Raw genomic sequence first — 17,479 nt, forward strand, 5'->3', positions numbered from 1 at the left:
CGTTTGTTGCAGCAGGCTGTTTTACAATTTGTGTACATGGGGCTCCTGATCTTTCAGCTGCAATTTCATAACAACCCTACTCTACTCACCCATAGGTCAGCTCACCACTACTTTGAATTTGGTTTGACAGTGCATTGTGACCTAATTCATCAAATCATACCAATTTGCCAGATACGGATCTGGGTATATTACCAGAGGTTGTTCACTACATTCCTATATATCTAGAAACCCCTTGCTTTGCACAGCTTCTCTACTGGCAACGCACCTGACCCAGCTCATTGAAGACTTAGTAGTTAGTTGAACTGTTGGTTTTGGTGTGCCAGCTGTAGAAAAACTCAGTGTGCAAATACAAGGGTCCACAAGACTGTAGCCTTGCCTATTACCATCGTTTATCAAGCTCTGGTGTTCATCATATGAATCTAACCTTGCCTATCTAGAGGGTCAAATTGTGTTCTTGTTACTTGTCTGAAGAGGGGAAAGGTTTAAGTTGGCAGGGTGTCTTATCACTCCTGAAGCAATTTAGGATTATCAAGTAGTCAGGGGAAGAATAGGACCATAAAACCTTGTACACAGCATTTCAGTACATGAGCATATCTTGGTACAATTGATTTAACCTGCCACTTTTGAATACTTTAAGCCTGGCCAATTTGGATGCAATACACAAAGGTATAAATGTGGCTCCTTGTTAAGACGAACATCAGGGAACCACAGATTAATATTGCCACATTCTACTAGGTGGCATGTTCAAGCTTGAGTCACCAAGTGCATGAACCATCAGAACAAGTCGTATGAACATTGTCAGGACTAGGAGGCAGCACCCTGGACTAGGTAAGCCAGACAAAGAAGTGCTCATCAGCAAATGGTGGTCGGTGCCGTCGTCGGTCACGTGGCCAGGTCTGGAAACAACCATGCAGCCATTTTACACAACCCGAGCTGAAAGAACATGCGCAAAGGCAGCACAGATTGCGCATAATGGACACTGAAATGGAGGCCCCGTAGAACCGAAGGCGGGACCTACGCTCTTTTTACTTTAATGTGATTGGTTTAGGTGGTGGTGTCGCCAAAGATCCCGGGCTTCTGTACATTGTTTGGGGATGTGTTGTGTGGAAGAAACTAAGGGTAAATGATTACCGATTCTATAATTTTAATATTATACTCAATTCCTTAACTGTAAGGGCTTCGGTAGGTACGCAGTACTCTTCGTTGGCTTGCAGGTTGCCTTGATACGACGGGAGCAAGGAAACCACCTTTCCTTGGGACGACGGTAAGTCGCTCGGTATGAGACGTGCGGACATTGTGTGCTCTTGCGGGAACCTTTTTACTGCATGATAAATCAAGCAGATTCGGCGCTAAGCATGGAGATGACTAACATTTGTGCCGGTAGTAGAGGAGATTAACTTTATTTGCCGTTCTGTTTAGTTAGTAAAAGGTTTTGGTTAAGGCCACGTTCATTTTTGGTTTGCAGGGGCTCCGTTTTAGCCCAAGCCCATGTCCATTTTGTCTTGTGACTGATATCATAGCTAACTCTGAAGCTAATTTTTTAGCTACCAAGTTGTCATACTAGGGGAACTAGCTAGTTTCTTGATGTGGTTAGTAATGTTGAAGTTTGTAAAGAACGAATTTGATATCCTGGTGACTGTATAGCTGCTAAACACTGTATCTGAACCAGACCAGCTAGTCAGCTTTGGCTGGCAGGGAGCTTTACCTCAGTAATAGCTAACTATTTAGCTAGCATGGAAGTACACGGGCTCGCTACTTCCGTCGTAGTTGTTTTGTAGATATACTAGCGGGCTAGTATAGAAGCAAAAGCTCCTCAACATTTATTTGATTGCTTAGGTTATTAAGCTTCGGATTGGTTAATTTCCTAAACTAACTACCAATTTCCTAAGCTAATAATAGATGGCTGTGTAGTTGATGGAAGTACCATGGACTTTGTAAATTCAGTAACAAGAAGTGTGTCTTTTAAGTTTACGTGAATTTGCTCCACAGTCCCCCTGGATGATGCTCTTTTGAGGCTTTGTTAATTCCTCCAGCTTCATCTCGAATATAATACCATTTTGTAAGGTATTACATCGCCTGTGTTTTGTTTGGATTTATTTTACTTTATAATAATCAACAGTCTCCTTTAAAAATCGAGTAATATATTTTTATTTTTAGAGAGAACCACGAAACTCCATCACAACTATCACGATGACTCCGTTGAAGTGGATGTTGAAGCTCTACATATACACAGCGTGGTATGTTTTGAGTAGTTTAATTCTGCCTTTCTCCTCATGCATCTAAGTACATTGATCCAAATAAGTGTCTTGATTTCAGGTCACAGTAAAATGTTTTGATGAGTGATGTATTTCACAGAAAACCTTATTCACTTGAGGCTCAAGCTATATCTCGTTACACACACGTATGTATCTGTATATTGGAGAGAGTGGGCTATTACACAGTGGCACAAAGATATGAAGTTTATCTTCGTGATGAAAATATTTAATGAGTGAGCGCAGTGAACAAGTGAAATTTTTTTAACATAAGATAAACTTCATATCTTTGTGCCACTGTGTAATATAGACACATTCACAAAAAAGCAAGTTAATCAAAACAATTTTAATTTTGACAGCATGCATCAAGTTAGTGGCAAAACATGGGGAGTGATGTCATCAGTGAAATAGTTCCTGATATGTACCTCAGATCAGCGATGTAGTTTGTAAGGAAAAATACGAGGTTTAACATGAGAAGATAAACTTCATAGCTTCAAGCCAGCATGTACGCAAATTTATCAAAACAGTTAATTGATATCCTCACAGGTGAGGATATTGGAAACTTTATGAGAAACTTCCATGATATGAACTTGTGGTCACCACCATGTTTAAAAAAAATATATATAAAAAAGTGTGTTGAACTAACTTTTATGCAAATATTTTCTGAAAATATCATCTTGCCACTATTCATGTTCTCAGTTTGTCAGGGTGGCTGTTACGTGAATTTAAAGTGCAAGGTTTTTTATTGCTGTGTTTTTATTTTATTATACTTAGCTATTTAATTATAATTGCCAATCTTCCTTGGTTTGGTATATTTTTACGTGCAACTGTATATTCTAGGAACTAAAATTGGAAAGATGGTCAGTATATCCATCATTCTATTTCAGCATTAAAAAAAAAGCTAATGTGCATTCAAATGCTAGTACCTCTTTTGTGAGACATACTTAACATGAGACAATCTAAATAAATTAAATCTTACACAATTCTTTAAAATATTAAATATTGCGCCAAATGACTATATATAAATCAGTTTTGATTTGACAGTTGACACAGGCTGGGGACAGGATAAAATACTTTGTAGACACAAGCTTTCTTTTACCTTTTGTCGTCTTAAATAAAATTTGAATGCATTAGTAGGTTGAAAAAATGTTTTTCTTGCGCTTTTTAAAAAAATAATAAATGTATGTACTCAGAACAAGGAGGCAGTACTCTTGATCTTTGGTGTATTAAGAAATCAGTTATATTAAAGTGCATCTCCTGGACCAATTTCGTGGGTGGTTTTATTTTTTTTATATATATAATATAAAATGAAAGTATGTCCCTTTACACACTCATCCAGAAGGGTAATTTTGCACAACGCCATCTGTCTACAGCAGAAAAAAATAAAATAAAATGCATCTGGAAAAATCCCAAGGGAGTCTGGAGCCAGATTCGTGACGTCACGTGCAGATCCGCCAGCAGGCTAAGAGAACTTGCATGGATTCAGCACACAGTCTGTAGACCAAGTTTAGCAGCTAGCGATTTTGCATTGAAATATGGAATTGTCACCTGAGCTTCTAAACCCATGGATTCATGCATCAGTGCTCATCTATCTATTGTTACATAAATCTTGCTTTTTCTAATTACTATTATGTATTTATATATTTCTTCATTTAGAAGAGTACTGGCTACTGTCGGAGAAAGATTTCATAAGCTACGTGCATGGAATTGGCTAAGCAGGGTTGTATATACATTTAATGTTTTTGACAGGCCTCAAGACTTCAAGCCCTGACACGCATATCCCTTGATACATGTGAAGTGTATTATCGCCCAGCGCTTTCGTCGTGTTTACATTTGTCAATAAATAACATTATCCGTGTACCACACAAACACAGGAACATCTGATTTAGAGTATAGTCTCTCTCATTTCTTACCCTGGCAACAGTCAACTTGTGAATCGCTGATTTTCTTGGTCTTTCTCGGCTCTGCTTTGGTCCTTGGCTTCCGGGTGCCTCGCACGAAGCGCTCCCATTTCTCTCTCATTGTCTGGTCTTCTAGAAAATGATGAGTACTAATCCCATCAAGATTGGTGTTGCTACACCCTCCTACGATACATCCATTAACCATTTTAATAATTACATGATAACATTGAAGAAATTTGCAGAAAACGACCAGGTTGTTTTCTCATAAACAAACCAGTGCTGACATAGGATTCAGAAGGAGGTGTCCTGCACGTGACGTCATGAAAATCAATGTTTGCCAGGAAATTCTAATGCCAAGTTTTTTCAGAGGTGGGCACATTTGCCTCAAATGGCTTGATTTCAACTGAATTTTTCTGGTATTGCGCAAGGTAAAAAAGAATTGCACAAAATGTAACCGATATTTGACAAGTTTAATATAAAATAGAATTACATTGATCTTGCTCCTGAATTTACCCATGATATGGACTTAAAAACCACTCACAGGTGACAGAATTAATATTTCGTTACAATGACACCTGTCAAGGGGTGGAATATACAGTCAGGTCCCGGAGTGTTTGGACAGTGAAAATTTTCATAATTTTGCCTCTGTATACCATAATGGATTTGAAATGAAGCAGTCATAGATGTTTGAAGTGTAGATGTTCAGATTTAATTCAAGGGGTTTAACAAAAATACTGCATCAACAGTCTAGGAATTACAGCCCATTGAGGGGACTGCAGCTGCCTTCAGCTTCTGCTTGTAGGACTTTCTGTTTTCACCTTTGTCTTCAGTAAGAGAGAAACTTGCTCAGTTGGAATGACTGGCTCAGCCACTTGAGGGCATCCCATTTCTTTTCCTTAAGAAGCTCTTGGGTTGCCGTTGTGGTATGTTTTGGGTCATTATCCATATGTATTGTGAAGTATTCTATCAGCATTTGACTGAATCTGAGTAGAAAGTATAGCTCTATACTCTTCAGAATTCATCCTGCTACTTGTATCACCAGTCTAATCAATAAACACCAGTGACCCAGTTCCATTCACAGCCATACATGCCCATGTCCACCGTCTTTGACAGATGTGGTATGCTTTGGATCAGGAGCCCTTTATAAAATTATACATTTAAAAGCTACCCTGAACGTGTGTGCTCAGATGAGATGAAAAACACTCAATGTTGTCAGCAGCTCTGAGCTTTTGAGGGAGAACATTCGGCCACACCAGGGAAAGCTCTGTCATCCGTAGATCGGAGTGTTTTGGGGACAGTGAGTGCCATAGTCAGAAGAGCAGAGAGATCATGTTGGGCAGTATGGATGGATGAGTTCAGATAAATAACCAAGGGCAGAACCATGTAGGGCTTTGAAAGTGAGCAGAAAGACTTGAAAATCAGTTTTCTGCTGCACAGGGAGCCATTGAAGGTCTTGAAGCACTGGGGTGATGGTGGAATGGGGTGGATGTGAGCAAATGGGTTCTCATCAACTCTGCAACGTGAGTTCTGCACATGTTGTACTTGGCTGAGTAGATGAGAAGAGACCACTGAAAAGGGCATTACAATGGTCCAACCAAGAGGAATTGAGCACATGTATTACTCATTTAGTATCAGAAAAGGAGAGTCGTGGGTGGAACCTGGCAGTATTTCTAAGGTGGAAAAAGCATAGTTGTGGGGTGGTTTGTTTGTTTTTTTAATTTGTATGATGCTCTGATGAGAGGGTAGAGTATAGAACACTCAAGTTTTTGATATGAGAGGAGGTTGTGACCTTTGTCATCAATGGTAAGGCAAAAGTTAAGGTTGTTGATGTGTGAATTTGATCTGATGAGGACAACCTCCATTTTGTCAGAGTTAAGTTTTAAAAAGCTGCTGTGTATCCAGGTTTTGATGTCCAGAATGTAGTTATTGTGGGCAGCATGGTGGTGTAGTGGTTAGCACGGTTGCCTCACAGCAAGAAGGTTCTGGGTTCGAACCCAGCGGCTGGCGAGGGCTTTTCTGTGTGAAGTTTGCATGTTCTCCCTGTGTCTGCGTGGGTTTCCTCCGGGTGCTCCAGTTTCCCCCACAGTCCAAAGACATGCGGTTAGGTTAATATGGGACGGCCTTGGGCTGAGGTGCCCTTGAGCGAGGCTTCTAACTGCTCCCCGGGTGCTGTTAGCATGGCTGCCCACTGCTCTGGGTTGTATGTGTGTTTTCATTGCTCGTGTGTGTGTGTTCACTGCTTCAGATGGGTTAAATGCAGAATGTGTGATGAATAAAGTTGTGCTTTCTTTCTTTCTTCTTATTGAGTGTTAGTGCAGAGGTGGTGTTTTGGTATGGAATGGGTGTAAAGCTGAGTGTCCTCAGCATGCAAATGATAACAGACCATGTGAACAGAGATGGCAAAGGTGAGCATATAAGTATAGAGTAAGAGAGGACCAAGGACTGACCCTTGAGGTCCTCCACAGTGTTTAGTAGATGGGTGAAACTGGATGCTATTTTCAGTGGTGGACTGTTGTCAGTTGGTGAGAGACCAATTAAAACAGGAACGAGTGAAGCCAAATTGCCAGGGAAAGCTTTCCAGTTGTTGCAGTAAGAGTGTGGTTGACTGTATTGAAGGTTGTGCTGAAATCCAGCAAGATTTAAATGCTTAGATTGCCAGAATCAGCAACAACAGAGGTCACTGGTTACTCTGACCAAGGCTGTGTTGCTTCCTGAAACCAGATTGGGATGGGTCAAGAAAGTATGTTGGAGGCAAGATGGTTGTGTAGGGTCAGCATTGTCACCTCACAGCAAGAAGGTTCTGGGTTCAAGCCCAGCGGCCAATGAGGGCTTTTCTGTGTGGAGTTTACATGTTCGCCCCATGTCTGCATGGGTTTCCTCCGGGTGCTCCAGTTTCCCTCATAGTTCAGACATGTGGTTATGTGGGGTGGCCTTGAGCAAGGCATCTAAACCTCAGCTGTTCTCTGGGCACTGTAGCATGGCTGCCCACTGTTCTGGGTATGTTTGTTGCTTGCATGTGTGTGTGTTCACTGCTTCAGATGGATTAAATGCAGAGAGGAATTTCATTGTACTTAAAGGAGATACGCAGAACCTCTATTTTTAAATAAATTTCTGAGTGGATAGTATCTCCATCCTTGAGTCTTGTATGCTGCACAAATGGGAATTAAAAAAAATGAGTTAAAATCGACCGCCAGGTTGGCATTTGAGCTGCCCCGCTGGGCCAGCCATCCCTGAGTGCGTGACGTCACAGCGGTAACCGGTTTTAAGACAGAGGCCTTTGACAGCTATAGACCAGTCATATAAATACATTTATGGTGAAAATAAGAAATACCGTTACTGACTTGCTCAACTCTGACTGATTTGACTTCATTAATTGTGGGTTGACTCATTAAAATGGGTTAGGTGTTATAACTTATGCAACATACATGTACATGCATGCGTTTTCACTGATAAAATGTAAAAGGCTTTGTCTGTGTGAAAGTTGTTCTGTTCTGAGTGAACACAACATGCTCGAGCAGTTTTGGAAAGCTCGGTTATGGGCCTGCAGTATGAGTAGAACTCGCGATCTACTGGCCGAAAGGTGGACATGCTAACCACTAGGCCAGCTCGGGGTGGCTGTAGGTTACTAGTTGGTCTATTTTGTTTCACTGATGACCCTAATGTTGGATTGTATGAACCAGGTAGTGGGTTGACCTTAAATATCTTGTATTCAGATAATTCTGAGAGTGATGATGTGTTTTTGGGGAAGGGGGAAGAGGGACTGTGCATTTTCCTTATTTCTTATGATTATAAGAACTTTCTGGGGATTTACTGCCCCATATTTGTTTGGAGTGTGGAGTATGAATTTTCTAGGTGGCCACATTCTTAGGCTTTGCACATTTGTGTGCATGCACCAGCTCGTGTGCAGCCTGCAATGAATGCTCCTGATCCCGTTTCTCTTTTTTTTTTTTTTTTTCTACTTGTCTCATCTTTGTGTTTCCCCCTGTTACCATAACACTGTAATCAAGCCACTATGAGGGTTGCAAGAGCTTTGGTGTTTTTGCTCGCTGTCGCAAAACTTTTTTTTTTTTTCAGCACAGCCACGCAACAGCTCCACGCCGCCCGCATTGTTTACACCAGGGATTAACTGATTTGAATTAAAGCCGGCCGCTCTAATGACAAGACCGGAAGAGATCCCTGTGGAAATTTGGCGTAAAACACGCAGAGGAAATAAGAAGCTACAGAGGAAGAGGTTAGCTTTGAGACAACTGAAGCTTATTGAAAAATCTTATAAGCCGTGTCTCCCCTCTGCCATCATGAGGAATGTGAGGTCCCTTGGGAATAAAATGGATGAGCTGGCGGCACTGGCCCAGAGTCAGACGGAGTATCGGGAGTCCAGTTTAATTTGCTTCGTGGAGACATGGCTTCACCGGGATATTCCTGAAGACAACACTACAGTCAAGGGCTTTCACACAGTGCGTGCGGACAGACACTGCGCCAGGAGTGGTAAGCGCAAAGGGGGAGGGCTTACCATTCTTGTGAACAACCGGTGGTGTAACCCAGTTCACATCACCGTGAAGGAGCACATCTGCAGCCTGGATGTTGAACTGTGTGCTGTCAGACTTCATCCATATTATCTGCCCAGGGAGTTTTCTAATGTTATCATGGTGGCTGTTTGTGTCCCCCGCAAACCCGAACACTGCTTGTGACACTCTTCACTCTGCAATAGCCTGGCTACAGACTCAACACCTGAGTGCATTCATGGCAATCTCAAGTGACTTTAATCATGTTAATTTGGGCAAAACACTTTCCACTTTCACCCAATTTGTGAGTTGTCTTATCAGAGAGGGAAGAACAATAGACCTGCTGTATGCTAATGTTAAAGAGGCTTACGGCTCAGGTCAGACCACAACCTGATTTACCTCTCCCCTTGCTATGTGCCTCTGGTGAAGAGACTGCCCACCACATCAAAGATAGTGAGGAGATGGACAGATGAGGCCAACGAGACACTGCAGGGATGCTTCAAGGTGACAGACTGGCAGACACTGTGTGAGCCCCACGGAGACGACATTGATGAGCTCGCAGAGTGCATCACGGGATACATCAACTTCTGTGTGGACACCATTGTCCCAGCTAGGACTGTCAGCTGTTACCCCAACAACAAGCCGTGGGTAACAAAGGACATCAAAGCTCTCTCTTAAATGTGCAGAAGAGGGCTTTCAGAGCTGGCAACAAGGAGGAGGTGCGAGGAGTACAGCGTGAACTGAGAACAACGATCAGTGAGGCCAAAGATAAGTACAGGAGGAAATTGGAGTGGAAACTCCAGAACATCATGATGATCCCCTTTCTGAAGACTTGGCTCCTTGGGGTGCGCCCATGTCAATGAGGTGCATAAAGTTCTCTGTCCATTTGTCACCTGATCTGCTGGGCACCCATGCCCAACAGTCTTTCGAACCTTGTCCATTTTGAGGACCGCTCATCAAACAATATCTGCTTTCTGATGTCTGCATTGTCCATCCTGCAGATGTGTGCCAGGTATTTCAGTTGATGAGCAATACAGACAGACTTGATTGATTTAGTCCCAGTTATATGGTGCAAATCTGCATTTGAATATTTGAACCTCCACTCCTGTCTCCCATCATCGCTCATCATCACTGAGAGAGATGTGGAGTGGAATGAAGAACATCACTGGTTACAAGCCAACCAACAGTGAAGGAGTGGATGACAGTGTGGAAAGGGCGAATGAGCTGAATCTCTACTTTAACAGATTCAATGGTGTGAACCCCCACCACCACTCTTCTGCAAGATGGTTACAACCACACACTTTACATTCTTAGCCCCTCCCCTGCCTCTTCTTGCCCAACCTCATCCCCATTTCATGACTTCGCTTGCACCTCCTCAACAGACCCCCTGGCTGATCATCAGCAAGGAGCAAGTGAAAAGACAGCTGAAGAGACTCCATGCAGGAAAATCAGCAGGCCCAGATGGTGTTAACCCCATGGCCCTGAAGACCTGTGCCCTCCAGCTAAGTGGAGTACTTCAGCATGTTTTCAACATGAACCTGGGTCTTCAGAGGGTCCCCGTGCTGTGGAAGACGTCATGCCTCGTCCCTCTACTGAAGAAGCCACGTTCCAGCGAACTCAAAGACTACAGGCCCATGGCATTGACATCACACATTATGAAGACCCTTGAGAGACTCATCCTGGAGCAGATCCGGCCTGTGGTCCAACCACTTCTTGATCCCCTTCAGTTCGCCTACCAACCCCGTCTTGGAGTAGAGGATGCAATCATCTACCTGCTCTACAAAGTCTACGGCCACCTGGACAAGCCAGCCAGCCCTGTGAGGATCATGTTTTTTGATTTCTCCAGTGCTTTTGACACCATCTGGCTGGCTCTGCTGGGTGAGAAGTTGACAGCGATGCAGGTGGATGCCCCACTGGTGTCCTGGATTGTAGATTATTTGACTGGCAGACCATAGTACGTGCGCTTGCAGTGTTGTCTTGGACAGAGTGACCAGCAACACCGGGGCTCCACAAGAGACTGTCCTTTCTCCTTTTCTTTTCACACTCTATACCACTGATTTCAACTACTGCATGGAGACCTGCCACCTCCAGAAATTTTCTGATGACTTTGCAGTGGTTGGATGTATTATTGGTGGTGATGAGAGTACAGGATGGTGGTGGACAACTTTGTCACGTGGAGCCGGAAGAACCACCTACAGCTCAATGTGATGAAGACGAAGGAACTGGTGGTCGATCTGAAGAGAATCAGGGCTCCAGTGAACCCTGTTAACATCCAAGGGGTCAGTGTGGACATGGTGGAGGAATACAAGTACCTGGGGTTGTACTTGGAAAATAAACTGGACTGGTCCAAAAACGTGGACACTGTATACAAAAAGGGCCAGAGCCGTCTCCTATTTTCTGAGATGGCTGAGGTTCTTCAACATCTGCCGAACGATGCTGCAGATGTTCTATGAGTCTATGGTGGCCAGTGCCATCCTGTACGCTGTCGTCTGCTGGGGCAGCAGCTTGAAGGTGAAGGACATTAACAGACTCAATAAGATCATCAAGAAGGCTGGCCATGATGTAGGTGTGGAACTGGACTCTCTGACAGTGGTGTTGGAGAAGAGGACACTGTCAACAATATTAGACTGTCCTTCCCACTCTCTACATGAGGAGCTGATCAGCCACAGGAGCACATTTAGTAAACGGCTGATTCTTCCATGCTGCACAACTGAGACACACAAGAAATCATTCCTACCTGTACAGCTTGACAGCAACAATGCCACTGTGTAACTGTGGTACACTGTCTTACCATGTATCCTTAACTCGGGTGCAATATATGTGTATATAGGGATCATTGTATATAAAGACATTTCATTTTGCTTTTACTTAAGTTATTGAACTTTTTATTTAAATTTTTTCTCTTTAAAAGACTTTATCTTCTATTTTTAGACGTTTACTACTTTGATTCAGGAGCTTGGTTGCAAATTTGAATTTCCCGCCGGGGATTAATAAAGTGATTTTCTGATTTTAAAGCTGCAAGTCTACACTTGGGTCACATCTTGATGGCTTCATTTCAGATCCACTTGGGTGTTGTACAGAGCTAATATTATGAATTTTCGTGATCCAAATACTCATGGACCTGATGTTACGAAGCATCAAGTGAAATGAAGTTCATGTGCTTGACTCATTCATAGCTTTAAGGACTGTTTTTGGACTAGTGTTGTATACTGTAGACCAGCCCTCTGTGGCACAACTTCAGCCATCATGGTAGATCACGAGCAGATTGGTCTGCTAGGGCTCAGGCCCTAGCAGATGCCAAAGAGCTCCTCATTGACTCTGAACATCACTCCCTACTACTGAAGTATCCTGCAGAGGCTGCTCATGAAAGGTATGGGTTTGTAGTGGGACATTTGACAGCTGGAAACATTCAGTAAGTACTGATGACCCAGAGATGTTGGAGAAGTCCGAAGTCCAGGCTTCAGTTCTGTCTTCAGCCCCTGAGCTTTTTGTGTTAAGTCTTGTCAACCTCAGATACCAACAAAATTGACACACTGGCCTAAGGGGAGATAGATGGATATAATCTCCTCTCTTAGACAGATGTGATTTGAGAAGGTCAGTCCTATGGTTCAGAACAAGAAGTTTTGTACCTTTTTTTTTTTTTTTTTGGTTATAAATTTGAAGGTACTGAACTGCTTCCTAAAAACCCTCCATCTTCACGTAATAAAACCACCAGATGTAATCCATACAACTACATGGAGTCAGTGAACCCATGTGTTTTCATATTTCATTGCACGTTCCAGATACTCACTGGCACACAGCACAGATGCTTTTTGAGGTTTGTCCACCAAAGATGGGCTTTCCTGTTCTTCCTTTCGGCCTCTCCAGGGTCACAGGTGTACTCCTAAGATGTATTCATGCAGTCTTGTCACTTCTGAAGGCCACAACTGGCTAAACAGTGTAGGAATTAGTGTTTTGTTTTTTTTTTTTTAAATAAATGTATACCTGGGCCCCTATTAGGGACCAAAATTAATTGGACAGTTGGGTGCTTAGTTAGTCCATGCCAAGGCCTGTGGTGTTCCCTGATTTATTTCATTTGTAAGTGTGCAGGTAAATGGGATAGAGTTGATCTCGTGATATTTTGTATTTGAAAATTTGGCTCTGGATTGGGGGAGGGCCATGGAACTGTAGAGATCTGGAGCACCTGATTTGCTTCTGATCTTGGAACCAATTGGTCCCATAGTGTCGGTCCATGCATGTGACCCTCTGTGAGTTGGATGGCTTCGGTCAACAAGTCGAGTTCTAGCTGATGGATGAACTGCTTGGGGGGACAAACCACATAAACAGAAAATCGGCAGTTTTCCAGTAGCTTAGTTCAGCTCTGTTGTCATAGGTGCAGAAAATGGGCTGTTTTCCAGTGGCTTATTTCCAAATACCAGAGTCTGGAGCCTCTTACTCTATGACGGTTTCTTTAAATGCCGCATTGCGGACGTTGTGCTCTTGTCAAGCGCTAACTCCATTTTTACAGAGACTACAGACAACTATATCTTCTTTTGGTATGAGCATAAAGAGTTCTTAAATTGGAGCAATCCTCACTAGGGCTGCAGCTGTTGGTTATTTTAGTAATCGGGTATTCTTCTAATTTTATCAAGTAATCTGAAGGTAACATACTGTTGCCTGCTCAAACACTGTAGCTCCTTCAGATGGCTCAAGGGCCTGACTGAGCTCCTCAATAGTGATTGGTCATGAGTTTAAAATATTTGAATAGGCATTAAGAGGTTTTGGGGGGGGGGTTTGTTTGTTTTTTTAAACCAGTAATTTATCCAACTATTGTCTTGGCTTAAATATTTTTCCTTTGTTTTTTACTGGCACCAATGCACCAGTAACATGTTGCTACTGGCAGAAGGTGGTGGTAATGTACCTAAAAGCTTTTTGCCAGTTGTATGTAGTGCTGTGAGAGGTGCTGCTGTACAAACAAGAAGCATACAAAACCAAAGACCACTACAGTTCTCAAAGTCGTGTGGAACTCAAAAAAAAAAAAAGTGTAGTGTGAACTCTGCCAGGTAAAGCTAGTATTTAATCGGGGGTTCAGTCTTCAAAGAATGGTGGAATTTTTCACTTAGAAGTATATCAAATTGTATTTTTACTTGAAATAGCCTGAGGTTTGTGCTCATGGCTTAATGGTTGGAGAGAAGCCGCTTTGGGACCAAAAGGTCACTGGTTCAGTTCCCTAGACCAGCAGGAATGGCTGGTCTAGGGAGCTGAACCACTCTGTTGCCACACACCCCCACCAACTGACTCAGGCTGGGGAGCTGTTTGGCCTGCAACTGACTTGGCATTTCTTGACAGGAAAGTGTGCCACTACCATCTGCACCCCTGGCCTGTGGACCAACTTGAAAGGTTGGAGGGCCAGATACCAACAGGTGAGCCATGCATTGGCATCCTTCATGCAGTGGAGCCACTAGAGTGGGGCATGATCCAAAGAAAGGGTGAAATGATATTCCAGCAGGTAATATTGGAGGGTGAGGACTGCCCACTTGAGGGAGTGTCTGGTCATCAGTGGTGCTGCACTTGGTCTCCTGCACCGTGAGCGTGCGACTTGTGTACAGTACCGGGTATGCTTCCTCTCCACCATCTGGAACAGCACAGCCCTCTGTCCAATGTATCTGTATGCAAAAATAAAAGGGAGAGGGAAGTCGGGGAGTGTGAAGGTGGTCTCCTGCACAGTGCACCTGATTGAATGCCGCTCCATCCACTGGACTGGATCTGGTACCCCCTTTTTAGTGAGCTCAGTCAGCGGGCTGGTGACATCCAAATAATTAGGGGTATTATGATAGCCAGCCAGCCCGCCCCAGGAACAGTCATCTCCTTTTTGGTCTTGGGCAGGTCGCAGTGGCAGATTCCCTTGATTCCTCCATGCTGAGAGAGAACCCTGTTCAGCTTACACCTGAATGTGCGAACGAAGACCTGATTCTTAAACCATAGGGTTTTGACAGTTTGGGGATGCACCTGCCCATGACCTAAGTGAACGCCCAGATACCGTACTTCGACCTGCCTAATCGCACACAACTAAAGGTTAGCCGTGAGTCCCGCACGTCTCGCCAACTCTAGGATGGTCCTGAGGTGTGTTGGGTGCCATGGCATCAGTCATTGCTATATATAGATGACATAATGCTTGGCCCTCACATGAAACCCCACTCCAAATTTTCCTAAGTTGAATTGGTTGCCATGGACATGCAGGAAAAATAAAAATTGCAGAAATGTCAAAAGGTACAACTTTTCTAGTCCCTTAACTGTGAGGTTTCATGAAAACATTTAATAGTTTGAGTTATGTTCTGGAAACTTGAAATTATACACCGATGGATGGACAGCGATAGCTATATCCCTCTGCGTTGTATGCCGGGGGATGATATCTGTATAGGCAGCAGTATGCGGATGGAGGATTTTGTTCAGGAGTTGCTGGAACGTTGCTGGGGCCCCGGGTAACCTGAGCAGGGGGGTGATTAACAGGTGTAAGCTGAACAGGGTAGAAAGATGTTTTCTCTCAGCATGGAGGAATCAAGGGGATCTGCTAACATGCCTTTGTCAAATCCAGTATTGAGTAAAAATAAGCAGCCCTAAACTGATTGAGCAGCTTGGTGTGAGGCATCGGGTACGCATCGATTTTGGACTGCATATTGACCATTTGAGTAGTCCTCACAGAATCAGACTGACCAACTGGGTTGCTCCAGCAACTGTACGGCTCCTTGACTATTCCCATTTTGAGCATGGCCTTGTTCATCTTGAGCCACAATTTTCTTGCACTCAAGTGGTACAGGCAGCTTTGTTCCACTACCCCTGGGCAAGTTTTGATGTGTGTTCTATGAGGTGAGTGTGGCCCGGAAGGAGCAAGAACATGTTGGGGAAAAATTCCATTTGCAGTTTGGCAGCCTCTGTGAGTTGGGCCAGCGAGAGGTGGTCTCTACAAGGAACCAGGGTGGGTTGAGCGATTAACATTTTTGTTTTTACTTTTGGCCCCAGCTCAGCTCTCTCCAGAGCTCTCTCGTTGGGGGAGGCCCTTTTGTTCCATAGTTTCAGCAGGTTGAGGTGGCATAACCTGCCGTGTCTTGCCCCATCCTTTCACTTCACCTCAACATCGACGTTCCCAATTCACTGTGACTTCAAAGGGCCCTTGCCACTTGGCAAGTAATTTAGAGCTCGACATGGGTAATATGAGCACTTTGTCTCGGAGTGAACTCTTGGAGGCACACACCCCTGTTGTACAGCCGTGCTTGCCATTCTTGTGCCTGCTGCAAATTCTTCTGGGTTAGGTGACAGCATGTGGAGTTTTGTGCGCAGATCAAGAACCTTTTAATTTCACCTTTACTGTTAGTAGGTTCTTCCAAATTTTTGTGCATCGTGTCTGGCCCATATAATTCTTCAAATGGGGACAAATCTCTAGAGGCTTGTGAAACCTCTCGTATTATAAACAGGAGTTCGAGCCATTTATCCCAGTTATGTGTCTTTGCTCACAAACTTGCAAGTCTAGGGTTTTAGGGGTTTAGTTAAACTGTTCAACCAGGCTGTCTGTCTGTGGGTGGATTTAATCTCCAATAACTTGGAGTTCATGAAGGGTGCATCAAATGTAGTGCCCTGATCAGTCAGGATTTCTTTCAGAATCCCAATGTGGGGGAGAATTTTAAATGGTGCTTCTGCAACACTGCATGCGGATATGTTCTGCAGTGGCACTGCTTCTGTGTGTCGTCATGATGTATTGGGCCATCAGGACTAGTGTGTCCTTGTGCAGACTGGTCTAATGGCCTGAGCTCCATCCCAGCCCTTTCAAAGGGGGTTTCCATAAGAGGATGCCTTTGGCATGGTAGGTGTCATTTGTGGCATGCTGCACACAATCTGCGGACATCCCCATGGGTCCCTGGCCGATAGAGACAGGCTAATGAGTTGTTGGGGTGTTTGTTTGTCCCCCCCCCGCCCTTGGTGTTTGGCTGTGTGGAATGAGTTCCCTACAGCTCTGTTAATCCCAGTTAAGTCCCCCTTTTTAAAAAAAAAAAATCAGTTTGTGTTCTGCATCACTTGGTATAACCTATCTTTTAACTACTGCAAAGTACAGGTAAGGGAGTGTAATGTTTTTGGCTGGAGGGTTTAATCATCGACTACTTTTCACCTGGTCAAAAGCACTATGCAAAGTCTAGTCTTGTGCTTGCTTCAAAGGGAAATCCTCGAGGGAATCAGGCCTTTCAATTACATAATTTGGGCTATACCCTGTATTTCTGAATTTGGGCTTTTTTCGTCATGATACAGGGTAATTTGGGCTTTTCTGCACACACAGTGCTGTTTTCCCAGTGCTCTGTGTTTAAACCTGCTGCTGCTTTTTTTTTTTTTTTTTAGCTACAAAGTTATGAATAAATAAATGTATGCATATTGGACGGCACGGTGGTGTAGTGGTTAGCGCTGTCGCCTCATAGCAAGAAGGTCCGGGTTCGAGCCCCGTGGCCGACGAGGGCCTTTCTGTGTGGAGTTTGCATGTTCTCCCCGTGTCAGCGTGGGTTTCCTCTGGGTGCTCCGGTTTCCCCCCACAGTCCAAAGACATGCAGGTTAGGTTAACTGGTGACTCTAAATTGACCATAGGTGTGAATGGTTGTTGGTGTCTGTCAGCCCTGTGATGACCTGGCGACTTGTCCAGGGTGTACCCCGCCTGTAGTCAGCTGGGATAGGCTCCAGCTTGCCTGCGACCCTGTAGAACAGGATAAAGCGGCTAGAGATATGTATGGATATTATTTTTACCTTTTTATTGCAAAATGTCTACAGCATTAATTCCTCTTGTGTGTGACAAATAATTAGAATATAG

The 17,479-nt window shown here is 43.8% G+C and overlaps 1 protein-coding gene across 5 annotated transcripts in view; it reads left to right on the forward strand.

Moving 5' to 3' along the window:
* Window positions 1–17,479, forward strand: part of znf1035 (zinc finger protein 1035) — a 140,311-nt gene that overhangs the window by 89,745 nt on the left and 33,087 nt on the right. For 2 of the 5 annotated variants that reach the window (XM_060921277.1, XM_060921276.1), the window contains exon 3: window positions 2,158–2,237. The gene's annotated coding sequence lies outside the window, so the exon portion shown is untranslated. The other 3 variants (XM_060921273.1, XM_060921274.1, XM_060921275.1) reach the window with 3 other exon arrangements.

The sequence above is a fragment of the Neoarius graeffei genome, chromosome 5, assembly GCF_027579695.1.
Source record: "Neoarius graeffei isolate fNeoGra1 chromosome 5, fNeoGra1.pri, whole genome shotgun sequence".
NCBI lineage: Eukaryota > Metazoa > Chordata > Actinopteri > Siluriformes > Ariidae > Neoarius > Neoarius graeffei.